The sequence below is a fragment of the Carassius carassius genome, chromosome 8 (assembly GCF_963082965.1).
Source record: "Carassius carassius chromosome 8, fCarCar2.1, whole genome shotgun sequence".
Classification (NCBI taxonomy): domain Eukaryota; kingdom Metazoa; phylum Chordata; class Actinopteri; order Cypriniformes; family Cyprinidae; genus Carassius; species Carassius carassius.
Window position 1 is genome coordinate 10,402,377 of NC_081762.1, and position 23,948 is coordinate 10,426,324.

General features: G+C 42.2%; 1 long non-coding RNA gene across 1 annotated transcript in view; it reads right to left on the minus strand.

Moving 5' to 3' along the window:
- Positions 1–482: 482 nt before the first annotated feature.
- LOC132144697 (uncharacterized) overlaps positions 483–23,948 on the minus strand; it is a 30,466-nt gene continuing 7,000 nt past the window's right edge. Inside the window, exons 3-6 of the long non-coding RNA XR_009434380.1 lie at positions 20,574–20,671; positions 17,618–17,687; positions 9,373–9,493; positions 483–533 (exon numbers count right to left, since the gene is read on the minus strand). This is a non-coding gene — a long non-coding RNA (uncharacterized LOC132144697). The remainder of the gene's footprint in view (positions 534–9,372; positions 9,494–17,617; positions 17,688–20,573; positions 20,672–23,948) is intronic.

The following is a 23,948-nucleotide window of genomic DNA, read 5'->3' on the forward strand; positions in this document are numbered from 1 at the left end:
AATCATGCTGGAATCTTTCACCCCAGAAATGCTAATTACTCACAGCGGGAAACAGTTATGGAGAAGGGCGCAGGAGTTTAATGTATTCCAGTGTTGCCGTAAAGCCGACAAAGCGGAGCATTTGCGTGCCTCTCCTTTGCCCAAATACCTTAAGCCAAATGCTGAAGGATTATTGTTAATGGGGAGAACCTTTAATGAACCAAGAGTGACTTTATGAAGGTGAACTGAACCTACGGCTATATAACGACCATCATTGTACTTGAGTTTTTACACGGTTGTCCTCCGCGGATTAAAAGCTCCGTAATGACGTACATTACATTGCAAAGCTGAAGTTTATGAAACAAACATGACTCTCCAACTTCTTAAAACATTATTCCAGTCCAAGTATGTTCTAAGTAAAGGGATATCAAATTTATAAATAGAAAAACTCTCAAAGAAACGTTATGTTAAGACTTACCGCGAAACTTTTCTATAACGGTAGCCTACTTCTAAGTGCTCGTACTGGATCTGGCGAGCACACAGCTTGGCTTATTCTAGACAGAGAAATTGGATAAAATTAATATAAAACAATCATGTCAAACTGTATTGAAATCTTTCAATACAAATGCTATTATTTTTGTATAGAGTGACATTCCCTCAAAATGAGCCAGCAGCGCCTTATCGACAGTTATTGATGCGACCAGCAGATGGCGCGCTGCGGTAAGCAGAGAGCCCTGGAGCGGCTTAAATCTGAGGGCTGGAGGTATTTTCAGACAATACTTCCTCCAGAAAATTTAGGTAAGCAATCGTTGTGCAGTTTGCAGAAAAGCACCAACAAGATTATTATTATTATTATTATTATTATTATTCATTCACGGTTTACATTTAATTTACTGTATGAAATTTGCTGATTATTGAGACATTTAGTGATGGACAGAATTGGCGGACAGCCATGTTTGTCATCGCCTCTAAATGTGTTTATTTAAAAATGTATTTCCTATAGAATGTCCCTTTATCTATCCATCTGTCTTATCCCTCTTATTTAAATCAAACCTAGCTTTCTCATCTTTCCAGCCCCCCTTTCCCTCCCTTCTCCACCGCAGCGGACGGGAGAAACAGCCCGAGTGGGCGGCGTGTCAGATCGGCTGTGCGTCAGCGTGTCAGGACCCAGCTCACTGGCAGTGTCAGTCAGACATGGGTTTAACAGACATGGATCATAGACGGCCCTGCCAGCTAGAGAAGACCGCGAGTTCTAGCGCTCAGGGCTCAGGGAGTAGATACCGTTACAGGGGCATATGTTCTTTGGCAGCCCAGTCAACTCAGACACTCGCCCTCTCTCTTGTTGACTCAGCCAGCTGGTGGTGGAAGAGATGGGCAGCCGGATGATTAGAATGACAGGCATCTCGCTCTGTGAAAGGCAGACTGAGAGTCCAGGGCCTCACACACGCACACAAACACACCCTCGCGGACTCATGTAAACCTAGAGCGAGCAAAAGGGGGAGACAGAGAGGATGAGAGAAAGAAAGGGACAGAGGGGCAGAGGCCTCACACATAGCAGAAGCTACGCAAATACAGAGCTTAACAGCGGGTCAGGGGAGCGGGCGAAGAACAAGGAGAGACGGAGTCCTCACATGCCCCTTTTCATCAAGATTCGATGTGACGGCTCTTGAAGACATTCCTGTTTTTGGTATTACAAACACTCCAAATGTGTAGCTCAATACACTTCCTGCTATGTATTGTCAGCAAATATCACACAATAAATTTATATCACTAAGTAAGTAAGCCATTTGTGTCAACTAAAAGCTGGCCCGTTCTCCCGTCGCTCTGATAATAGGCACTGTAATTGATCCTGCATCGGGTTATTGATGTCTGGATCAATTAGCTTTAAACTGGCTATGTTCGAGGTATTCATTTTAGGAAACAATCTGCCTTTATAATACTGCACATTAATCATTAGTAAATGCCACTTAACACAAGGTTAATTACACTCTTAACGACTCTCATAACCATTTTGAAGCTGAGAGCTCTTGTATGTGTAATTTGCTCGTCATAATCTCAAGCATAGTACATTTTAAGTGGCTGATTGATGGACAGGAAATAGAATCTGCCCATCGTTTTAAAAGATAATAGAACACCTTATACAAGGAGGTCAGACTGCGGGAACAGACGGCAGGTAAAAGAGGGAGTTCACGCTCACGCTAAAATGTAAGTTTTCAGGTTTCAATTTGGAAATGTCAGAGGTAAAATTGAAGCCAGGGAACTTTTTCGTCACTCATTCCTAAACTCACAGTCATGGAAAATCTGGATGTTGGGGATATCTTATGAAATGGTGGTTTTCAGGTCTGGAAATTTCTATAGTTATAAACAGTTTTCTAAATATGACATGTTATATATATATATTTCATGACTAGAAGGCAGCCATAATGAAGCTTAATCTCTGAGTGAGTCATTCTTGCAAGTTGGATCTTTTAATTGCCCAAACCAGTTCACAGGTGATTCATCAATGAATCACCATGAATCAAAATAATTTAAGACCCCCCCCCCCCCCCACCTCCCCACCAAGCCAGGCATAAAAAAAAATCAATGCTGTTGTTCAGCCTAAAACTTGTTCAATATGAGCATAAAGCATGTTTGATTTGTGAGTGAATTATTCTTTTGTGTCAGTTCAGGCCAATAAATCAGTCAAACTGATTCACAAATTATTCAAAACGATTCATTAGTGGATCAGTCTGAATCAAAGTGATTTATTAAAAATGTATTCATAAATAAGTGAAGTGAAGTTAAGTGTGGCCAAGTATGGTGACCCATACTCGGAATATGTGCTCTGCATTTAACTTATTCAAGTGCACACACACAAACACATAATGAACACACCCGGAGCAGGTAAATAATAATTCATAATAAATAAATAAATAATAATCACAAATTAATGTATTGGAAAACATGGAAACCCCAGGCTTTTTCCAGGCCTGGAAAAAAACCTGCTCTGCAGATCTAGCCTTTGTTGAGCATATAACTGGCAGAAAAGTTTGACTTCTGAGCAAATAATTTTTTTTAACCTCTTTTTTTTAATCAACCAGACTTAATGATTCATGATCCATTCCATCTGAATTAAAAAATATATTGAAAAAACACCAGAAATGACTGGAAAGGTCCTGTACTATAGAATAAATGAATCAATCCTGAGTGACCAAAATTCAATCAGCATTGATAGCAACTTGGCACATTACTATAGAATGTGCCATCAGAGGTGTGGCTTATTCAATCAGAATCAAAATTATTTGTAAACATGTTATAGACCATGTAACAGACCTCGCGTTTACTTTAGCTTTAGTAAGGTCACAGCTCACACACATCCATCTCGTGATCTGAAGATTTATACACTTTGCTCATTGACTGTGGCATTGTTTCAGCTCGACCCAACTTCTGCTGGCTTCAGATGAAAATTATCGATTTAAAGTCTGTTTACAGTGGATTTCATTTGTTTGGAAGCGTGAAAGCTGTTAATGCATTGTAATATCAGCATAAACAGGAAACGCTACCTCGCACGTCGTAACCCTGTTTCACTACTGTTCCAGGGGCCGCTAATGGCAGCGCAGAGTTAATCTGAAAAATATGTCCATGAATCAAAAGTAGATTGATCGACTCCTTCATTTGAGCAACATATTACAAGGGCATGGTGAGTCTGTGTACGGTTCACTTCCAGATTAACTACCTTTTTAAAAGGTGCAACCGCGGTCCATCTCTCCAGGGTAAAACTGAAGATTGGCAAAAGGACAAATGAATTCTGGTAACCTTGATATTCTGGCGGATTCAAGAAACACACTTGCATTCCTAGCATTTACCCCCCCCCCACGCCTCCTCGTTCTCTTTCATGCACACACTGACACACACAATTCAGGCCAGCGTTCGCACCTTGCACGTTTTCATTATGCGAGGCTAAGTGGGCGGCACGCTAGTCCTCCCCCTCGCACTCGCTGCCATCTTTATATGATATTTTGGGTAATAATCACTGCTATCAGGCCATCCTCTCTCTCTTTGTTTCATTTCCTGTTCATCGGCAGGCACACCGCCTCTCTCCACTCATCCCTCTTCACAGCTTTGTGTAGCACGGGGCCTTTACAATAGAGAGGCGAGGCAGAGGAGGCGTGCGGTTGGCACAGCGTGTCATTAACTCTTTACTGTTGCTACAGAGCCAGACAGCAATCTGAATTACTGCACACGATTACATTAGGCCCCTCTCCGTAGCCTAACAGTATTTATTAACATGTCCCTCCCTGTCACCTATCAACAGGTACTTAAAGGCCTTTCACCTCGTGGAGCACTTAGCTGTAAGAGGAACACCTGTGTTAATGTGTCACTCCCAAGCTATTTCTGCGAGTTAAAAGGCAGCTATTGTGTCGAATGATAGCGCACGACCCATCTGTAACAATGGAGAAAAGCAGGTGTACGAGCCGTTGCTGTGATAGACCAACAAAACTGGTTACAGTAAGATGTAATGGATAATTGCTTCATTTAAATGGTGTTGTGAAATGATCAAGGGAACTTCAGGCTCTGAAGTGCCACTCTTTAGAGCTGAATGCAAAATTGTTGTAAATATTAGTATATGGAATGGTAATGTACTACAGGCATTATCTCAACATAAGCATTGAACTAAAGGGGGCTTGAATTAGCAAAAAAAACTGTTGCCTCAGTTGTCATCATACAAAAGTGCAATTGACCAATCAGAATCAAGTATTCCAGAGGTGAAGGTCATTCGTTGTGCAGTTCTCAATACCATCAGCACTAATTTTTGTAAGGTATACTTTGTATGCAAACTGTTCAAAGGTCATGCAGAGAATCTTTCTCTACTTAATAATAAATGTGTTTATTCATTTATTCTGAATAAATAAGAAGAGCATTGTACTGCCGGGTCTTTATCTGATGATTTTTTAATCACCAGTGCTGGAAAATGTCAGTAGGTCTAAAACAAAAAGAAATATTTCAAATGTACATAGGGAATGTGAGAATGGTTTTGAAATATTTCAGCTGGCCCCGCATCGTTTGCCATTTTCACCTTCTTGGGCTTGTCAAGATTGGCAGCATTAAAACAAATGACCAAACAAGCCATGTGGAGGAGAGAAATTTGACAGACAGGAACTGATTTCCACTCCATACTACGATTTAGACATTTTACAGGTTTTCACACTCCAGATTATAATTGTGCTCTGCTGTAAAACATTTTACTGGCTAGATCTTGCTATGATCAAAATTACTGTTTGTTTGACAGGAGGAGTGTTCAGGAAACCTGTCTGAAAATTTCATTATTTTTCTATTTAGATTGGTAACACCAGCATAAAAATCACACTCTTTAAAATTAGAATTTACCTGCTGGATTTTCAATGTGGTCTCAGGCTTTTGAATCCCATTTACTATCTGTAACTGAAGCTGTATTTTTAAAAAAATAAATAAAACAAACCCTGAAATTATTCTAAAGATGTGACTCGCTCTCTTCAGTCTGCGAGAGAAAGAAAAGAGACTCGTTCATTTATGATATGCACCATGTAATACAGAAATGCTTCAAACTGAAAGGTGAAAAGCAAACAAGGCATATTGCGAACAATAAAACACCCTGCCTGCAGACCATAGGTGAATATACATGTCTTGAGAACAAAAAAAGCAAGAGATTTTGGTGTGAACACCAACACCATTTTTTGGCATTCTACATGTGTGAATTGTCTGTCCTATCTGCTCGTCTCGAGGGACAACAGGACAGGTGGCCATCATAACCGAAACAGATGCTGAAGTGAAGCAGTGCTGATGAGATTCTCTGGCTACTGAGAGAAAAGGGAAGTGGAGATGAAGTCAGCACTTTTGTTTTACTTCATACACGGTCAAGGCCGCCATGTTGAGGCACGTGTAAACTCTGGTTCCCCTGTGACAAAACGAGAAAAATAGCTCTCGGCAAAATGCACACTTCTTTTTTTCCCCTCTTGGAAGAAGGGATTTGGTTTTTTGTCTGTTTAACATATGACGGTGTTTCTCCAGCATAAAAGGCTGTTTCTGAGAGGAGTTATGAGAGGAGGCAATACTGAATAGATCGTTTGCACCATAAAATGTCTCCTTTGTTTGAATGGAAGGCTAACAACAATGCAAAGCAAAACAGAACAAAGTGAGGTATTTTCTCCCTCTGATGAGGAGAGGGATTGTACTGCATAAAAAAAAGATTTCTATAGCAACGCAGGATTCAGAATCTTAAAGTCTTATTTTTCTGCATACAGCAGAACTTGATTACACAATGAAAGGTGTTAATTTAAGAGATGCTAACAATCCTTTCATTCAACAGTTGCGATTCAGATGATCTATATCTCTTTTGAGCTAGGCATTTGAATTGCATGAAACAAAAGAGATACACAATAGTGTATGATGTCGCATAGACTAATAGGATTTATTTTCAAAAGAACAAAAAGCACAGGGACACTCGTTTCAGAAGAACATTATGTGTGGAAATAAAGAAAAGGGGCCGGACTACAATACGTAATCGCTCGTGAAAAATGTGTAAACGTTAGGCCTGTCGCGATTATTTACATACATTGCGATTTCAGATGTTAACTCGATTCACATATTGGCATTCAAAATATGGGAATTTTATATGTGTGTCATGCAAAGAGCTTCAGATTCAATTTTGTATTATAATTATAATTGGATGTTACAATGGTAAAACCAACAAACATGACAGAGAGTAAGAGATGTAATGATCTGAGAAAAACAACAACAAAAAACAACTATTATTTAAAAAATAAATTGATAAATGAAGACTCACTGGAGATTAACTGATTAACTGCACTGCTATAAATTAATGAGTAGTGAAATTGATTTAATCAGAACAGATATAAATTACTTAGGCAATATATTGATTATGCATCTGTACTTCTCAATATAATAATGACTATTATTTTTTATTTTTATCATTATATATTTATTATTTATATATACATATTAAATAATTATGAATTAATTTAACCAAATGTCAATGTAAAGCATAAATATTATTTAAATGGTATGTTAAAAAATCATTAACATAACGTTATTATTTTAAATGATATTATAGGAAATGCTTTATTTGTTTTTATAAATTATATTACTTTCATATCATCGGAGACTGTGCCATTCTTGCTTACAAAGCCTTTAAAGAAATCATATTTTATTAATGCTTCCAGCATGACTAAAATAATTTTTTGTACGCCAATAAAATGCTCGCGAAAATTTCATAATTGCACCAGCCACAGCAGCTCTGAGTTCTCCTGCATTGTTTTCTATCAGCGTACAGTGTTGTTTTGCAGCTTTACTGGGGTGTAGTCTGTGCTGATTAATTAGGAGAGCTGTAGGCTGGCGTTGGAGAGGAATGCAGCCGAGGTGATGAATATTAGTGTCTTCTCTAGTGTTAAGTTTGAATTAATCATCTCACGGCTGGCGAGCAGAGCCACAGTCCAGCGGCTTTACTGCTACAGTCCCACAAAGAGAATGTATTGCATCAGTCCAGCATGCTACACTGCACCCCTAAATGTTTGCTTCCCTCTTTTCCTTTTTCGGACAAAAGGCAAGAAACGGCAGAGAATACAGCGATGGGGAGAGACGCAGAGGGCCACACAAGAGGAATAGCTTGGAGACGCTCTTCACAGTTTATCATCTCGCTTGGCTTTCAGAGGATTGTTAGAGGGGAAACTGAGATCAGGAGCCTTCTAGCCACGAATGTCCAATTTGGAGGCCGCTGCTTGTACGTACTGATGACTACAAAATACTAGCAGCTGTTCTCACACCATTTGCTCCCTATTGGCTTTTTCCCGCTCACGCTACTCTTCCCTGTCTCTCTCTCTCTCTCTCCCCTCCAGCGCTCTGCGGTGATAGATAGACATATGTCTGCGACACCAAAGTGCCTATCTGGCCCTGGTGTGTCAGCTCACCTTTATCAAAGCATGCACAGGTATATCCAGCTGCCATGGCTCATTACACCACCGCAGCGTGCTTGAAATGTTTGAGCTGCTTCTGTCGCACCCCTCCCTCTACATCCCTCCCCCCAACCCATCACCCCTGCGCTCTACTAACTTTGTAGCACCCGAGCTAAAGGAGACAATTGAACGAAGGCCATTAGACAGCAGCAGAGGAAAAAATGGGCGCCGGTGAGTGATGGATGTTAGCACAGCCGCTCTGGCTGAGGGCAGGTGATCGGCGCTAACGAGGGAGCCATCAGGCCCCGTTCTGACAGATGGGGACGTGGCGGCTAATATTGGCAGACGATTGACAGCGAGCGCGGTGATTAGCGTCGCTTAAAGCCCCCCCCCCCCCCTTACCTCTCACAGCCTGCCCCTCCTTGCACGGAGACTGACCGCTGGATGACACCAGCTGATTGTATTGATGGAGGGACAAAAGGGCAGAACAGTACAGAGTTTTCTCTGGGAAAATTTGTGCTAGATTACGTGCCAGATGATTGTTTAAAATGTCACTTGTGCATTTTTTTTTCTTTTTACATTCCAAAAGTGTAAAAGCTTTAGTATTTTAATATTATTTATTCAAATTTTTAATCTGTGTCTAAAATATAAATTTATCATAAACTACATATATTTGTAAGATGTAAAATGTAAAAATAATGATAATAAAACAATTATAATGTAAAATAAAATAATTTTAAAAAAGAGCACAAAGTAAACTTTCAAACATGAAGTTTAAAAAAAGGAAAATATACATGCACATAATTTATTTAAAAAAAATATTTCAATATTTTAATTGTGTGTAATTAATTTATTCGTTTATATGTTTTAGTATTTTTTTTAAATGTTTAATTTGTACATTCAGAGATGTAGCATTTAAACTTTTACCAACAATAAAAAAACAACATTTTAAAGATTTTATTTGCACATACTAAATGTGCAAATCAAATATTTAAAATGTAAAATATATATTTTTTTTATTTGTATTTTTTCTAACTAAATAAAGTAAATGTTTCTAAATTAATATATAAATATTAAAAAACAATGCTGTTTAATATAACTTTAGGTGAATTATAACATACAACATCTCTAAATATGTAAAGACTGAAAACTTTTTCCCAAATTCTATCTCTAAAATATTTTCAAAACTCACTTTTCCTGATCCTTGCCATGTGTTTTTGCAGTCCATCCATTACCCTCATGTGCTAGGCTACCAAAACTCCTTTACTCATCCGATTATCCATCCATCCATCACCCGCTCTCCAAAATTGTATCAAAACAATGAGGCAATAATGATCTAAACCCTCTGTTAGTGTGGTGGACCCACTACAATGAGACCGGCGCTATACCGTTCATGGCCTGCGGACACGCAGATCTATAATAAATCCTTCAGCACTAGTGTGCTGTTCCGTAGGAGCTGGTTCACCTTGTTAAGAGCTAACAAACAGCCTTGGGCCTCCTGGTTAGCTGCACAACTCCATTAGTCATCTGATGAAGAGCCCATGTCTGATACCAGCACAACAGCAAGACAACCACTCCATCTTTACCTGCAAGAGAAGGCTTCAGTTATGGCCCTGCTAAAGCACTTTTCTATGGTTAGCATTTCACATGTAAAGTATGAATACATCGCAAGAGCTAACAACATCTATTATGTTAAAATCCTAAAACGTCAGTGCATTGAACTTTTCACTAGAAGGGAGCTATGAATAAATCATTATGACAATGAAAACAAAAATGACGCTACATTTCCAGTCTAATTTGTACAAACAAAAAAGTACTAACAGTGTTTTGGACATGGTAGTATACCAAGTTAATATCGGAGTGTGCAACTAAGCAGCACTTTGTGAGGCTACAAGATGAATTTTATTGAACTGAAGCCCTGGCGCTATTTTGTTGGTCAGTGAATCAGTCTAAACTATTTACGCTCTGATCTGTGGTGCCTCATAATGGGGCAGATACCTTAATCCAGTCGTATTTGTCTCTTTTAGTTTGAGGCAGATAGGATGACATTGACTTGGAAACGGCCTCTGAAAATGCCAGACATGGAGCCATTTTGGGTTCGGATCAATGGCATAATCTGGTGCCTTGGAGACTGTGAACTTCCTCTTGCTTGTATGGGTCAAAGGGGAAGACAAACAGAAAGCATTTCAGTTTTAAAACCTATATACTCTCTATACAAATCACATACGCTTATAAGAGAGAATGCACATTGTATGTCATAATTTCCAATTAAACTCAGTTCAAGTTGAAAGTCTTTGTGGCGAAGAGGAAGGAAATGTCATTTCTTTCCAATGGCTACTGGAAATGTTTAATATGGTATTCGGTAAGAACTGGTGGTCACATAGTTTTAAAGAAGGCCAATAGGACCTGATACTGCATGGATGCCTGTATTAGTATTTATCTCTTCTTATAAAGCAATAAGCAATGAGGCCGTATTACAATCATTTTTACCTCCGGTACCTCCCTTAACTGTGGTAAAAAAAATCATGAATTATAATAATAAACATTTCTTCCACCAAGTGCTTTAGCCAAAATGGGTAGTTTTTGGCAGCAACTTGATGCATTAAAGATGACTTGTTAAGAAAAAAAGACCGAGTTATCTTAAAAATGACTGATAAATTGGCAGAACATAAATTCTTTTTTTAACTACAGACTTCAGTTCACAACAAAAATATCCATCCATCCATCCATCCATCTTCTACCGCTTATCCGGGGCCGGGTCGCGGGGGCAGCAGTCTAAGCAGAGAACCCCAGACTTCCCTCTCCCTAGACACTTCCTCCAGCTCTTCTGGGGGGACACCGAGGCGTTCCCAGGCCAGCCGGGAGACATAGTCTCTCCAGCGTGTCCTAGGTCTCCCCCGGGGTCTCCTCCCAGTGGGATGTGCCCGGAACACCTTCCCGGGAAGGCGTCCAGGAGGCATCCGGAACAGATGCCCGAGCCACCTCAGCTGACCCCTCTCGATGTGGAGGAGCAGCAGCTCTACTCTGAGCTCCTCCCGGGTGACTGAGCTTCTCACCCTATCTCTAAGGGATCGCCCAGCCACCCTGCGGAGAAAGCACATTTCGGCCGCCTGTATCCGGGATCTTGTCCTTTCGGTCATGACCCAAAGCTCATGACCATAGGTGAGAGTAGGAACGTAGATTGACCGGTAAATCGAGAGCTTCGCCTTGCGGCTCAGCTCTTTCTTCACCACGACAGACCGGTACATCGACCGCATTACTGCAGAAGCTGCACCGATCCGTCTGTCAATCTCCCGTTCCATCCTTCCCTCACTCGTGAACAAGACCCCAAGATACTTAAACTCCTCCACTTGAGGCAGGAACTCTCCACCAACCTGAAGTGGGCAAGCCACCCTTTTCCGACTGAGGACCATGGCCTCGGATTTGGAGGTGCTGATTCTCATCCCAGCCGCTTCACACTCGGCTGCAAACCGTCCCAGTGCATGCTGAAGGTCCTGGCCTGATGAGGCCAACACGACAACATCATCCGCAAAGAGCAGAGACGAAATCGTGTTGTCACCAAACCTGACCCCCTTCGGCCCCTGGCTGCGCCTAGAAATTCTGTCCATAAAAATCATGAACAGAACCGGCGACAAAGGGCAGCCCTGCCGGAGTCCAACACGCACCGGGAACAAGTCTGACTTACAGCTGGCAATACGAACCAAGCTCCTGCTCCGTTCGTACAGGGACCGGATAGCCCTTAGCAAAGGGCCCCGGACCCCATACTCCCGGAGAACCCTCCACAGGCCGCCGCGAGGGACACAGTCGAATGCCTTCTCCAAATCCACAAAGCACATGTGGACTGGTTGGGCATACTCCCATTAACCCTCCAGCACCCTGTAGAGGGTATAGAGCTGGTCCAGTGTTCCACGGCCTGGACGAAAACCACACTGTTCCTCCTGAATCCGAGGTTCTACTATCGGCCGGATTCTCCTCTCCAGTACCCTGGCATAGACTTTCCCAGGGAGGCTGAGAAGTGTGATCCCCCTGTAGTTGGAACACACCCTCCGGTCCCCCTTCTTAAAAAGAGGGACCACCACCCCGGTCTGCCATCCCAGAGGCACCGTCCCCGACTGCCACGCGATGCTGCAGAGGCGTGTCAGCCAAGACAGCCCCACAACATCCAGAGACTTGAGGTACTCAGGGCGGATCTCATCCACCCCCGGTGCCTTGCCACCGAGGAGTTTCTTGACTACCTCGGTGACTTCAGCTTGGGTTATGGACGAGTCCACATCTGAGCCCTCAGCCTCTGCTTCCTCAATGGAAGACGTGACACCGGGATTGAGGAGATCCTCGAAGTATTCCTTCCACCGTCCAACGACATCCCCAGTTGAGGTCAACAGCTCCCCACCTCTACTGTAAACAGCGTTGGTAGGGCACTGCTTCCCTCTCCTGAGGCGCCGGACGGTTTGCCAGAATCTCTTCGAGGCTGACCGATAGTCCTTCTCCATGGCCTCACCGAACTCCTCCCAGGCCCGAGTTTTTGCCTCCACAACCACCCGGGCTGTAGTCCGCTTGGCCTGCCGGTACCTGTCAGCTGCCTCTGGAGTCCCACAAGCCAACCAGGCCCGATAGGACTCCTTCTTCAGCTTGACGGCATCCCTTACTTCCGGTGTCCACCACCGGGTTCGGGGATTGCCGCCTCGACAGGCACCGGAAACCTTACGGCCACAGCTCCGAGCGGCCGCTTCGACAATGGAGGTGGAGAACATGGTCCACTCGGACTCAATATCTCCAGCCTCCCTCGGGATCCAGTCGAAGCTCTGCCGGAGGTGGGAGTTGAAGATCTCTCTGACAGGAGACTCGGCCAAACGTTCCCAGCAGACCCTCACAGTACGTTTGGGTCTGCCGAGTCTGTCCAGCTTCCTCCCCCGCCATCGGATCCAACTCACCACCAGGTGGTGATCGGTTGACAGCTCCGCCCCTCTCTTCACCCGAGTGTCCAAGACATACGGCCGGAGGTCGGATGAAACGACCACAAAGTCGATCATCGACCTACGGCCTAGGGTGTCCTGGTGCCACGTGTACTGATGGACACCCTTATGCTTGAACATGGTGTTCGTTATGGACAAGCTGTAACTAGCACAGAAGTCCAATAACTGAACACCGCTCGGGTTCAGATCAGGGGGGCCGTTCCTCCCAATCACGCCCCTCCAGGTGTCACTGTCGTTGCCCACGTGGGCGTTGAAGTCCCCCAGTAAAACGACGGAGTCCCCAGTCGGAGCACTTTCCAGCACCCCTCCCAGAGACTCCAAGAAGGCTGGGTACTCTGCATTGCCGTTCGGCCCGTAGGCACAAACGACAGTGAGAGACCTATCCCCGACCCAAAGGCGCAGGGAAGCGACCCTCTCGTTCACCGGGGTAAACTCCAACACATGGCAGCTGAGCTGGGGGGCTATAAGCAAACCCACACCAGCCCGCCGCCTCTCACCATGGGCAACTCCAGAGTGGTGAAGAGTCCATCCTCTCTCGAGGAGTGTGGTACCAGAGCCCAAGCTGTGCGTAGAGGTGAGTCCGACTATCGCTAGTCGGAACCTCTCTACCTCACGCACAATCTCGGGCTCCTTCCCCGCCAGTGAGGTGACGTTCCACGTCCCTAGAGCTAGTTTCCGTGTCCAGGGATCGGGCTGTTGAGGCCCCCGCCTTCGACTGCCACCCGATTGTCTAAGCACCGGCCCCTTACGGTCCCTCCTGTAGGTGGTGAGCCCACGGGAAGGCGGCCCCACGTCGCTCCTTCGGGCTGAGCCCGGCCGGACCCCGTGGGGGGAGGCCCGGCCACCAGGCGCTCGCATACGAGCCCCAACCCCGGGCCTGGCTCCAGGGTGGGGCCCCGGCTGCGCCATACCGGGCGACGTCACGGTCCTTTGATTTATTCTTCTCATAAGGGGTTTTGAACCGCTCTTAGTCTGACCCGTCGCCTAGGACCTGTTTGCCTTGGGAGACCCTACCAGGGGCATATAGCCCCGGACAACATAGCTCCTAGGGTCATTCGGGTACTCAAACCCCTCCACCACGTTAAGGTGGCAGTTCAAGGAGGGGAACAAAAATATTATTTCAATATTATTATAATATGTAGTTTTATATGCCATTACTTTGACATTTGGGGGAATATTGTGGGTCTAGCTATCTTCAGATTCAAGTAATTCACAAAATATTTAATATCTGTGAAGCTAAACATATGATAAAATCATATCAAAAATCATAATCAAAATCAGATCGCAATTGTGTTTATCTGCCTTATATGGCAGTTTAATACAACTTATCCAGTTAAAATACAGAAAACTATCAGTTTTAAAAAAAATATCTATAAAATTTTATTCTTTATGTGTTACAGATTATCATTTAACAGGTGGTTTCTGACCGAAGCGTCTTACTAACTGCATGAACGTTAAGCAACAGTCACCTTACTTATTTGTTTTAGAAGAAATACATCTGTTGAGACTGGCTTTAATTAAAATATTGCGTATTTAATCATGTTACATGAAATGCTGATGATCATCTATTGCTCAGCTGTGTTTATAGAAACATTCTGTGGGTGGAGAATAAAAGGGCTTTAAGTTTTAGCTTCACCTCTCTTTCTCTCAGGGCTTTAATTGGGATGTGTGCAGGCTGACATTCAAATGCTGCGTGGGTGATTTGAGGCGAAGAGTATGATATCACCTTCTCACAAACACACACTAAGAGACGGAGCAAGAGAGGCTGCAGGCGCTCCAGTGGACAGCGGCTCTCATAAATCCAGCTGTGTGTGATTTGTGCTAAAGCATTGTTATGAAACTCAGTTCGTGGAAATAGAGGACAGCGTTGAGAAAAAAAAGGAAAGAGAAAATACGACACAGAAATCAAAGATATCCATCAAATTAACACATCAATTGCTTGATTGTAATCTCCCCAGCACTGCACCGCAAACACTTGCTCTGCCACCGACGGGCACAGAGCTGTGATTTATCAATGCAAAGCTAATAGCATCAATATGAATCTAACTAAAAATCAATATTTCATTACTAAATTGTTGGAGGGAATGAAGAGGGATGAGAGGGGTGGGATGGTTCTCCTGGGTGAGAGCATCTGGAGTTCATTGTGACACGATGAGTGATGCGTGACTCTGGGGCGCTGGGAGAGGACACGGGGAGGACAGCAGGCCGGAGTCCTACCACAGCCATGATGCTGCGTCTCAGACTTACCCTGCGCTGTCTCCATCATACCTTTCTGTTCCCTTTGCCTCTTTATCACTCTTCTTTTATTACTGCATTGACTCACATTGAAAATAATGAAAATAATCAAATTGGTGTAGGGTGCTTTCTCTTTTACTTTCTTCTAAACCTGATTTTATCCTCCCAAACATGATCTCATATGTGTCTTGTATAGTGTGGTTCTATCTAGGGGTGACTTACACTTAGTTGAGGGGGCTTCTTGATGCTTTAAGTGGTATAAAACATGACCAAATAAAAAAAAAAAAGATTTTTATTTTTTATTTTTTTACAAGTACATTTTTAAGTGCAAAATAGAGATAGAGAGATTTTAGTTTTTGCCCGAAATTTTGTATTTAATGAACAAATCTTTTCAGATTACTAAAGTTATCAGTTATTTTTGAGAGAAGTTAATTTTGGAGCATTCCTTTTTTACACACACACACACACACACACACACGCACGCACGCACGCACGCACGCACGCACACACACACACACATTATATTTATGTATAAGATGTTTCTGAAAAAATTAAAGAAAAATCAAACATCAGTTTTTTTTAAACGTCTGGATCATGCAAATATGCATTTTTATGTTTGGGTAGACACTGAAAAAGATCAACATTCAGCGAGATCTAATCATCACGCTTTTGACTTTTATTCTGCACCACCAAAACGCCACACTTGTGCAATGTTCAACTTGGTTCAGAGGATTCGGCTTTAACCAAGGCTAAAAGTTTAAATATTAACATAATATGAATGAAAATTATGCCAGCATTTATGCATCACTAATGTTTACTTTTTATCTTGTATTTTCTGTTGAAGACAAAAGGAGTTTTATTTCAGAAAGCACCAAAAAAGTATCCTTTAAATTTAAAGACAAATCTGCCTTTCTCTAGCAAAGTTTCTTCATCTTTACCAGTAAAAGAGAGCACCACTATGCAACTGTATCAAGGTGCACAAATATTTAAGGGTTCACCTTGAAGATTCTGTCAGTACGGTGATATTCTGCATTTATGAACATGAAGATCACCCTGATTTCACACATCCTTTTTTTTCTCTCACTCTCTGTTGCTCTACAGTATGTTCTACACTCGCTGATTGCACCTCAGGATTTTTTTTTCAGATATTAAAGTGTTTGCAGTCAGTATTGAATCACTGGAGAATCCTCTTTTTACTCTGTTTTGCTGCCTGCGTTTTCTTCTCTGCACCGCTGCAAAGTGTTAATACAGAAAGATCTGAGACTGGAAGCCCGGCCTTAGAACTCTCCTTTCAATTCAACGCTAATGATCAGACGCTCTGATACACGCACGATTAGCCATAGCGTATGAAATGGTAGGCAGAAGCCTCTTTGCCCCTCGTTGCTTCCCTATGAACCATAGCAGCATCTATTTTGCCATTCCTCCACTCTTCAAACGCCAAACATTTAGACTATTTACCATTTAAATGATCGCCGTTTTTTTATCTAGCAGCCTGTGAGAGTGCTTTCGACATGCACAGATTGACATGCCTATGTTTTTAATGCCTCGGGGCAAACCCTCTGGAGTTTAAAACCAACAGACTTTCTGCTAGTGCTGAGAAAACAGCATTTGATCTCTGAAGGAGCAGCAGCCACACTAATGATGATATGCAAGCGCTAGCTAACTTTTCGCAGGGAGGAAGAAGAAGAAGAGAGAGAGTGAAGAAGAAAAAACGCAAAGTATGACAACTCCCAAAGGTGAGATCCGTGCCAATGATTTGTTTGCTCTTCCTTCAAGGCTTCAAGAATTCGTTTATTTTTCCTGATATATTTCCATCCTATTAATTCATCTCTTTTTAAGGTCAAGTTTGCACTAATATCTCCAAAATAAATGTCCCAGAAGATTGATGAATATTGCATTTAGAGAGCGCAGAGTTTTAAGAGACAGCTGTAGGAAGAGGCAGGGACGTGATGTTGAGTTATCCCAGTCGAGATGTTAGCTTGCTAAAGCTGTGATCGGTATTGTATCACACAGTCTACACCAGAGACGAGCCAAACCCCATGCCGACTGCCGTAATTATTAGCTGCAAACGGACTCAGCTTGAGCACTATTAGAGCGGATTAACAAAAGTTCCAGCTATAATTATTAAAGGTGCAAAAGCAGGTGTTTAGGAACCGAATTAACGGAGGAGGAACTGCAGCACTGCTGAGAGCACATCAGGATGAAGAGGGAGGGGGGGACCAAAAAATAAACTTCGTTAAAAATCTGTAAATTTGTTCTCTGACTTTTTGTCTATTTTTCAGATTGCCGGGACATGCTCTATTGTCGCCAGTTTTAACACGTGATCCAACAGCACATGGGATGAGGGGATCTGTTGGAAACAAATCACCAGGGGAACGCTTCCGTGTTTCACAGCAGATGTTTGTTCATAGGCGGACTGGAGAAGTGTGGCCATTTCCCAAAGGACAGGCAGGAAGTGGTGAGGTTTGGGGTGTTAGAAAAAAGGAGGAAAGATGCTCTTACCGGTGTTTGGTAAACGGATTTATAATTTGCATTTATTATTCTCGTTCCCTCTGAATTTTCCTTTTCGTCCCTAAGGAAATAACCAGAAAAACAACTCTAATGACAACAATACGCAGGCTATTACACTTTCTTTTCTAAGTTTGCAAATCAAATTCCCATCATTGTCAGCAGTGAGGGTGGGGTATCAGACACTGCTCAAGTGGAAAAATGTGGTGTTGTTGCCCCTTGTTTGCATATTGTGAATATCTGCAGACTACGGTTCAAATGTTCGGCTGGTCTATTGAAAAATGATTACAATTTATAATAACTTTTCTATTTTAATATATTTTAAAATGTCATTCATCCTTGTGATGGCAATGCTACATTTCCAGCAGCCACATATCACATGGTCCATCAGAAATCATTCTAATATGCTGATTTGGTGCTGAAGAAACATTTCTTATAATTATCAATGTTGAAAACAGTTGAGCTTCTTCAGAATTCATTGATGAATAGAAATAGTTCAAAAGAACAACAATTAGGCTACATGATACATTCTTTTTTAATTTTATAAATGTCTTTACTGTTACTTTTGATCAATGTAATTGGTCCTAACTAATTCCATTTCTTACAATAAATAAATCAATAAATACAAATCTTACTGATTTCAAATGGTAGTATGAGTATTCACATACAATCTAATATTGTTGGCAACACAGAACAGTTATCTAACTTGATACATACAACATAGCCAATATTGTATAAGACAAACTGGGCAAAATATTATAATATCTCACATTTTGTTCACAAATTGAAAGACAGAAATGTCACATATTTAATTCTATCCTTAATATTTTTCGTATTGTAATTAAGGCCCAAATGCAACCTATTTTAAGACATTTTTCACTCAAATTTAAGGCCAAATTCTGAAAATATTTCTACTCTAAGGAGACTCCAACACCGCTTTCCAAATAAGATGCTTATTGGCTTTTAAATAATGAATGGCAAACATGAGAATGTTAGAATGTGCAAAACAAAAAGAAAAGAGGCAATCCAGCAACACACTTTTTAAATTCTGACTCGGTGCTGTTTCTTCCCTGTAGCAGGGACAGAAAAGAGAACCGACAATTAATGAGAGCTGGCTGTACACAAGAATCATTCCTGACGATCTTCAAACACTGGTATCAGTGCAATCAAATGCTGAATTTGACAATAGGCTGTATTAATAATATAAAACAAAGTATGAAAACACACCCATAGTCCTTTTAGAAAGCTAAACGAGGGACCTTGACCCTGGGGGCCACCTGGAACACCAGGGCAAAGGAGGCCTTCTGTGCTTATAGCCCCCTCTCTGCCCTCCTTTGGCAGGTAAACAGACAAGGGCCTCACCCACAGGCTGTAGGCTATTTACATTCACGCTAAGGGAACGGATGCCCTGACGGATGTCAGTTCATGCACCCCACAATCATGGGCACACCTGCCTGGGCATAAACACCAAAACAAGGGTCACCACTGCGAGTCTGATGGGGGTAAGACCCTTGGCTTTACCAAGACCACAGATCCCAATCTGGTGTATGTATGGACGGCACTGTCAACAAACGGATCCCCTGTCTTGGCACTAAAAGAGATATCAGCTGCTGTCCTCAGTGACTTTAACTGGCATGTAAGAAGCTAAAGGGCAGAAAATGCAGAAGACTGGTCCGGCACCCGCACAAGTATGTCCAAACGCCATTACACGCCGTTTCCAAACGGGTCCTGACCTCTAGCTCCGGGGCAAACAGGCCGGGTTGAGGTTATTCATTTCGAGTCTGTGTCTCCTCCACCATCTTCACTTACACATAAGGAGTGCTGGCTTGTTTACCACTGCCCCGGTCTCGCCTGCCAGGGACCGTTCTAATCACATTACCAATTTTACATTAGCAATTTTACCTCGTACGTCTCACATAATGGCCGACACATATCGTAGATCTTGATTTCTGCAGGAAGCATTTAGAGCGAAGCTTCATCTCCTGAGATCTGACCATTTGTACTTGACCCTTTCGTGGGGCACAGTGATGTATTTTAGTATGCTAAACAGCTCTTTTTGAAAGTCACATGTCGACTTGCCTCCACTAACCCCCAGGGACCACCGTGAGCTGTCGTTATATGTGCGTTTGTAAAGTTTTATGGGCTTTATAAGCAATGACCAACTGTGAAAACAAACTTTTCAGATGAAGCTCCAGATTTGGACCGCTCCCAACGAGACGGCAAACCGATCATTTTTCCTCTCCGGTGCCTTCCAACATCTCGTTCTTATTTTGGCATTGCACGTCCTCCTCTGTGCGGAGTAGAGGAAAGGAGAGGAGAGGAGAGGAGGTGAGAGAACGAACACAGGAGAGAAACCGACAGAGAGAGGGAGCGTCTCGAAGCACAATCGATCTTTGTTGAACAAACTCCTAGCAGATGGCGCTGTGTGTTGGTGACACATTGCCACCCACACTGCTGACTGACTCACTGTTTGCCACGTTTGTGATAAATCACTAAGCTCGAACGATACTGTACCGTAAACATCATTCGGCTCGACACAAACAAGCTCCGATCTGATCCTTCATTCAATCTGTTTGATGGTGAAGTAAATACATATCAATCAAAATCGTCCTTCCATACCTGAACATTTCTTAGTTTCATGAATTGGTCTCACATAGGGCTGCCGCTTGTAACCACACATTTAGTGGGTTGCTCTTGTCCCTTAAACAAAAATAGAAACAAGTGAGTCAATTGCTGATATGCATTAAACGTATAGAGCTATAAAAATGATGGCAAATGGCATGGAACAGATTATTTGTTCTTAATTGAATGAGTTATGTCTGCTTTACTGTTAGCAAATGTGAGCAGTTTGAAACTCTAAGATAAACCTGTGAAGCAGAAAGGCTCAGTAAAAATAGCATAAAGTCAAATATAAAATTAACATCACAGAGAAAGAAAAAACGATACTAACCATGCCGCCTTCTTGGAGTTACAACATTGCTGAGTTTGCAATGAGACACTGATGTAAAATCTGTAAAGCAGAAAGTCTTGATTTACTCTTCATCGGATCTATAAACAAAAGTGAAATGAAAGAGATTTAATTAGTGATTTCAAATATCCTATGGGCAGTCACAAACACCATACAGTTTTACAGTACATATGTGAATATCACACAAAAAAATTTAAATTTAACCTGGGGCAAAGCGTAAGCAGTAAACTATGCTAACCATGGCACAGTCCTTCATTCCCAACATTAATTGTCCTGTTGTATAAAACTTTATTAACATATAACATTTTTAAGGAGGAGAATTTGTGCTGGAGTTGAATGAACGGACTATTCCACAGAGACTGAAAATCTTCAGTGGCTCTATCTCTGATGATTATCAGCTATTAGCTGCTTTTGGCTGGATATTCTCCTGAGGTCTGCTTCTGCTGAGCGCTGGGTTGCACCACTCTCTCCTTATCATGTCTGTCCACCTGTCACACTTGGCCCTTCTGTCCACTCCCTGCCGCGTTAACTGTTAAACACACACTCACACACACATTACTCACTCATCTAATCAATCACTTTAAAATGCAAGCCTTTTACATGTATGAAAAAATAAATAAATGCACGCACACACAAGGGCACACACACCCACAGTCTACCCACCAAATTGTGCCATGTGCCCTCTTGTGTTAGTAAGCTAAGTGGGTGTTGAATGTGACAAATAAATGATACATAAACAGATAAATAAAATTATAATAATCTTAATAAAATAAAAAAATCTATAAATTTTTCCTAACTTAATAATGATAATAATTTGTTCACATTTGCCCCCCCCCAGGCAGAAAATGTAATTTGTTAATCAGTGAATTTTAAAATACTACCTTAAAAAACATAATAATAATAATAATAATAATAATACATTGAAAAAAATCTAATATTAAAGAAATAGGGTACCAAAAGCACATTTCAGCGAATCAAAACTATCACTGAGGCCTCCAGAAAAAGACACAAACAAAAAAGGTACATGCCCAGCAAAAAGGTCTTTGACATCCTCAAGGAAACGAAAAATAACAGTCAAAACCTTGTGCACATCCACTAATATGAATAATCTCTCAAATTAATGCGTATAATGCTTAAAAACTCAGTCCGACCTTCACCAGGCAAAGGTCATCTCGCAAAGGCCCAGTGGACACGGATCGTGTGCCAAGCCAACGCGTTTATTCTTGCATTTCACATGCGCTATCAAAAGGCAGAAGGATGCAGGAAACCTCCAGACTCTTGCCTTGACAGAGTTAAAACTGCAGGTCGCCCTCATGCGATCACATAGAGACCAGAACTGCTGTGACAGGTTTTCTCCTCGTGCTCTTTCTCAGTGCTGTTCCATAAAAGCTCATGCGCTTTGACGCTAATGTTTTTCCGAAGCCCTCCCTTAACAATGTTGAAATAAAGTCCTTCCCCTAAGGAGACACTGGCATTAGAGTCAAGCCAAGTCGTGATAGTGCCACCACCGCGGCACCAGTTTATTCGCAAGCGCTTGCTGCCGCTATTGACTCGGCGGATTAGCACGCCACGCCTGAGCCCCCCTCGGCCCCCACCGCCAGGATCCATGAGAACAGAATGGGGTCAGAGGCGCGTTAGGGCAGAACACACTTAGATGCACCAGATTAGATTATTTGAAGCCCTTTGCCGAGCTCTCGTCTTGACAACAAATATCCCCGGGCCACTCGGAGATGGTCACTGGGCGACTGCTCGCGACGTGGCAAAAACAATGTGTTGATTTTGATCTAGCGTTGAACTGCTCCCTCTGTCCATAGCGGTTATGTAAATAAACGTGTCATTCGGGAGGTTAAAGCTAATTTCAGACCCTCCATTTTAGATTATGTCAAAGAAAGAGGAGCAGAAAAACACGCTTGTGACCTTTCGGCTAAGGCTGTCTGTGTGGCTAATTTACAAGTGCTGTGTTAAAGTCCGGGGTCAGGCATTTTAAATGGCCGAGCATTCTTTCCATTGCTTGTTTCATTAAACAAAAAAAGAAGAAGAAAAAAAGCATTGTGGGCTTCGGGACGCGCAACTCTCCGGATCTGACCTCTACATCACAGAGGCATGCTCTGTTAAATTAGTTTGATGTGTTGCCCTGAGCACATGTAGCATTTAGTCTATTGTCCACTTTCACCTCACAGCTTTCGCTTTTAACCCTTTGCATTTAATAACAGGGTCCTAGTGGAAATCTACATCTCAGAACGATGGACTGGGTTGCTGAGCGAGAGAGCAGGGTTTCTAATCCAGAGCCGGCCAAATGTGGGTTTTGTCTTCCCTTTAATCTCCTCATCCATTCTTTCACCCCCCCCCTTCTTTGTTGTTCTCATCAGAAAGCAAGATTTGCATTGCTCTTGTGTCCTATCGTATCTCTTTTGTTCTCGCTCTCTCTCCTGATTTGACTGGATTGTGGAAGAGAGATGATTGTGTAGCCTCAGGTAAGATTTTGTAGCTTTACATATCAAAGTCACTAAATATCTTTTCTCTCACACACGGGTGTAAAGGGAGGGGGCTTGTCGAGGGGGGGGGGGGAGTTCCAAGCCAAGTTTTTTTACGGGGGATTGTTTGCTTTAGCATGTGAGGAGAACAAATCCAGCGAAACAAAAGGGATTACGGAGCAGTGTCGCTGTTGTGTTATTTATCTATCCCGCTTCTTTCTCTTTTTTTCCAGGGCGATGCGTCAATGTCAGGAGAATCAACGTGCAGGCGCTCAGTAAACACGGGAAACTAAACAAGGTGTTTGTAAATGGCAGAAAATGGGGCTGATCTCTCAACTCTTTCTCTTTTGTGCGCTAACATCGCCGTCTTTCCCTCTTACTGCTGAGGAAAATACATAGCCGGCACGATTTATCATCTATACATAATGTAATATCGCATGAGCTTCAATGGCTCAATCAGTTATGTTATTTCAAGATGAAACTGTTAAATAATAACGCCTTATAAAATATCTATACAATTTCGGATTCATTTTCCATATTGAGAATCAATCAACAAACAATGTCCTTTGAATTAATTTTTCAAGAGCCTTAAAGCTCAAGTGAGGAACGAAAATCGAGATGGATGTACAAATTCAAATGATAAAAAAAGTTATATTTTAGATTTTAGTAGAGAAAACAAATAGTTTCTGTAGCTAACTTTGACAAATAATTACACGCAATGCTTCTCATTCTAAAAGCATTTCCTTTAAATTATTTTGGGCTCTATTCATTCCATTTGCAGTTGTTTAATTTCCAGGCCCTCGGGACTTGTCTATGATGTAAAGATTGTGAGGGCTACAAAACATAATGCTATTGATTTGCCTGTGAATCGGGAGGACAGCGA